At 36.1% G+C, this 4805-nt stretch overlaps 1 long non-coding RNA gene across 1 annotated transcript; it reads right to left on the reverse strand.

Annotated features, from left to right (window-relative positions):
• Positions 1–1015: 1015 nt before the first annotated feature.
• On the reverse strand, positions 1016–2726 carry LOC126729078 (uncharacterized). Its single transcript, XR_007656487.1, has 3 exons — positions 2102–2726; positions 1677–2001; positions 1016–1565 (listed from the first exon to the last, which is right to left on the reverse strand). It is a non-coding gene; the product is annotated as an uncharacterized LOC126729078 (long non-coding RNA).
• Between the last annotated feature and the right edge of the window lie 2079 nt (positions 2727–4805).

Below are 4805 nucleotides of genomic sequence, written 5' to 3' on the forward strand. Positions count from 1 at the left end.
GAACTACCACATCCATGGAACATAGAACACCTAAAGAGATAATATCAATAAGAAACCCCATGTATTCCAAAATGCCTACTTTTATTTAGATTTATTTTCTTCTTTATTGTTGTTTATCATCCATAGACAAATGAATATTTTGTCTCTTTATCAATAAAGCATGAGCATAATTACCATTCAGAAATTATTTTCGTATATTTTGCCATTATAAACTATTGGCCAAGTCGTCATTGATACATGACTTAGAAAAAAGTTATTAATGCATAACAACATCGTTATTTATACATGATTTAAAAAGAAGTTATTAATGCATAACAATATCATCATTCATGCATGAATTAGAAAAACGTTATTAATACATAACAACATCATAATTTATACATGACTTAAAAAGAAGTTATCAATACATAACAACATCATCATTCATACATGACTTAGAAAATTTATTGATACATAACAACATCATCATTTATACATGACTTCAAAAAAGTTATTAATACACAACAACTTCATCATTTACACAAGACTTTCAAAAGTTATTAATACATCACTAAATTGTCCTTCATACTTGACTTAGCAAAGTTATTAACACATAACAACATCGTCATTCATACATGGCTAAAAAAAACAAAGAGGTGTTATTAATACATAACAACATCATCTTAAAAAGAGGTTATTAACACATAACCACACCGTCATTCATACATGACTTAAAAAGAAGTTATAAATATATAACCACATCGTCATCTATATATGACTTAGAAAAAGTTGGAGTTGTTAACACGTAACTAAATCGTCATTCATACATGATGTAAAGACTTCATCAACACACAACAATGTCGTCATTCATACATGGCATAAAAAGAGTTACCAAATAGGTTCAAGGATAAAAATACTCATAAATTGTATGCTCAAAATGGACGAGCCCAAAAGATTGTTCAAAGAAGAAAAGCAAATAAACATGCTCAAAACAACGAGCCCCAAAGAAGAACAGTTTTTTTTGCTTTACACACACACAGAAAAAAAAAAATCAAAAACAAAAACAAAAAGTTTTCAAGGAAGACTAGAAGGGGACGGATCAGTTAGGACATTCTCAACTACACCTGGCACGACCTCGTTCTCCACTATGGCCTCGGTAGAACAATCTACCAAGATATTTTTCTCCACTTCTTCCATATCAAGCTTGGAGAAGTCCAACACTGGGTGGTGCTTGGCCAAGTATTTACGAAAAAGGTCAAAACCCTCCACGTAATAATCGCAGAGCTTGTCCGAGTACTCATCTGAGGCCTTGAACTTCTCCCCTGCCTTCAAGCTAGCTTTCTCGACCTTCAGGAAGGCCTTGTCAATCTGATTGTACTTCAATTTTGAAAATGCCTTCTTAGTGTCATGCTCTTCTCTAGAGTTTTCAAGAGTTCCTTGTCCTTCTTAGGCTCCTTAGTAAAGAGAGATCTAGCTCCTAAATGACTCATTCTTAGCAAAAAGGGATTCCACCTTGGACTTGGCAATCACGTACTTCTCTTCATAATCCAAGTACTTCCCGGAAATGTACAAGGGTTCACCCAACACTTGCGAAGAAAAGAAATAAGCATTAGAGAACAAAACAGAACAAAAGAAGAAGTTCATACCTACATAACCTTATGCACACGAGACAACATCAGCTCATAAGATGGCCTCACCCCCAGAGGAGAAAGGTAGTCAACTGATATCACCTTATGAGCTTTCAGCACTGTGACTCTCGCATCATCCTAAAAAGATCCTAGAGGAGCCTTGTCCTTGTCCTTGCCCTTGGCTTTGAAACCTCCATCAATGGAAGCAATTAATTCTTGGGAAGAGGTAGGCGATTTTGGATGCTGGGATACAGACTTGGCAATAGGAGAAGTCGCCATAGGATCGTCCTTGGGTGTCTCCGTGTCCTTTTGGCGTTTCCTCGTTAGAAGACCGCTTGTCAGACCTCCTTTGGCCTTCTTCTATTAGGTTTCAGCCAGTTTAGCTTTACTAAATCTGGTCGTCATTCCAAAAAAAAAAAAAATAAATAAATAAAGGGAAGGAGTTAAGTACTAGTACATTAAATCTACTCAAACGAAAATTCAATAAAACTTACTTTTCTTGACGATCTCAACATTCTTGAACATGGTTGGAGGGCTTCGGTTTGAGAAATTACAGTAATGAGCTCGTCAAAGTCCTTAACAGACTTAAGATAATCTCTAACCCTCTGAACACGAGTATGGCACCTCCTTTTTAGACGAAGGCGAATGAAGGTTGTGAAAACAACAGCACATGCACATTTATTAGTGCCACATCCACTTAGGAAAATTATATACATAACAAAGAGATTAAACAGAAAGATACACCAGACACAAGAGTACTCCAAATATGGAACAATTTAGGAGCGTCATCTAGATCCTCACCCGAAGTGAACTCCCCACCATCACCAGAGACGAAGAAAAAGTTTGTTTTCCAATTTTGGAGAGACGAGGGGGAGTTAAAAACCAACCTTGAACTTCTTCCCCATGGTTTAAATTCCCAGTAGCCCGGATCTTTGGATCGTCTTAGACGATAGTAGTGCAGGAACTCTTCTATCGTACTAATGTTCCCATCATTGGCAGACATCCATATTACCATACGGTAGACTACTATCCTTCATGAGTTAGGTACTAGCTAAGCTGGAGCAAGTTGTAAAAAGAAGAAAAGCTCTCTAATGAAAGGGTGGATGGGGAAACGAAGTCCACTGACGAAGTCAACCTCATAAAAGCACACTTCATTAGTGTATAGGAGTGATAAGGCCTATCGTCACCATCAGGGATCCTAATTTTTATAGAAGAAGGGAACTAGCCTCTTCTCATCCTTCTCCCTAAGAGAAAAACAGATACCCCAGACTTTATGAGGGGTAGAAGGAGAAGTAACTTCAAGGGCCCTACGGTCCTAAGATGAAGACAAGCATGTTTCAAGCTCACTAGACCTAACCTCCTCACTAGACATTATCAAGATTTGAGCAACTCCTATTGAATAGTAAATCAAAGGTAAAAGAAAAAGAAAGATAGAACTATAAGGACAATCTCACCCTACGAAGGACCCAACCCTAGGACGTTTCCTCCCTATAGACTTGAGCAAATCACACAGATGAGCAAAAAAGAAAGAAACAGAAGGGAAATCTGACCAAACCAAGGAATGATCTACCATAAGAACAAAAAAACAAAGAGGGAAGCTTGAAGAGACTTACCAGATTTGGAAAAGGAGTTGATGAGGAAAAACTCAGAAGAGAAAGAAGAGCTCTGAGCAAACGAAATGCCATGAAAAGGAAAAATGAAGTGAAAATGGAAAGAAAAGAAAAGGAGGGAAAAAGTAGAATAAATAGAAGATGGTGCGTGGGAAAACCGAGATGAACTGACATAAAGGAGACATCCTGACCGTACATGTGTCACGCGGCAGACGAAGCATAAACTCGTAATAAATGCACCGAACATGGAACATGAAGCGATGAATGATTATGTTCTTATCTTGTCTCACAGACGAGAATACGAACAAGAGGGGTAGCTTATGAGTCAAAAAATAACCTGAGATTGTCATTCCCATTAATGACGATTAAGACAAGCTTTAGACATTTATTGGATGCATTGATGATGAAACGTAATAGACGAAGCAACGGTAACAAGTGAACTGTGCACTTCAGAGCTCCCATTGATAACGTACTAACCGATGCTTATAAATGCTGGAATTCATTTTCCATAAAGGCATGGAAAAACTATAAAATAAAGGAACAACGGAATCCAAAGGTACACATTACTTATCCAAAAATCACTTTAAGTCAGTTTCTCTCTAAACAAATTTCTCCATTTCTGACTTAAGCATCAAAGTTTTTTTGGCGAACACCACACCAGTGTATTCCATTTCAATCCAAATTTTTATCGCAGGTTTACCTCAGTGACACGACCAACCACAGGATCGTCCATCTATTGAGACGAGAAGCTTAATTGTTGATTTTTCGCATCATCAACAACTTTCTTCTTTTTTATTTATTTATTTATTTTAAGGAAGGAGAACTTACTTATTTACAATAAAAAACTACAAGGTTAAAAAAAACTATATTGATTGTATGTTGCCCTTGTGGTCCATTCTATTATCAACCAAATTAATGGAAGATTATTAAAATTCTCCCAAATATCATTGATGTAACACACCACACCAAATAAAATAAGTCACTAAATACAAAAATATAACAAAACTCAAAAAGGCAAGTGAAAAAAAAAAATAGTTTCTATTACATTACTTGCTTTTATTATTATGGACATGTGGTTGTACTTCAAGAGTATATAATAATAATAAAAATAATTCAATTTAATTTAAACTACTAATTTCTTAATGAAAGATAAAATTTATAGGAAATTTAAGAAATTTAGAGTTTATTCTTAAAATTTCTAGAAGATTAGATCCTCCATCAAAGTAAAGACATGAATTTCTCCACACAAAAAAAAAAAAAAAAAAAGTTGTAAGGTTGAATTAATTCAATCATGTGTTGGCTTTATTTCGTGCCAAATTTGCTTGTATTTTAGCAATTAGATACCCTGTATTTAGGTGGGAATTATGTAAGGGTTTTGTGTGAGAGAGTGTGAAGAAAACTCAAGATGTGTGCATACAAAGGAGCCTCACGATTGGATCTCGCGACTAACTCACGATTGGCAAGTCGCCAAAGTCGCACATGTGTGAAGCATGCAGGGAATTGAAGGGTCATGATAGCTGGAGCACTACAAGACAAAATGTACAATTTAGCCAGGTAGTTCGCTCGCGACTCGTTCCACTCACGAGAC

The sequence above is a fragment of the Quercus robur genome, chromosome 5 (assembly GCF_932294415.1).
Source record: "Quercus robur chromosome 5, dhQueRobu3.1, whole genome shotgun sequence".
NCBI lineage: Eukaryota > Viridiplantae > Streptophyta > Magnoliopsida > Fagales > Fagaceae > Quercus > Quercus robur.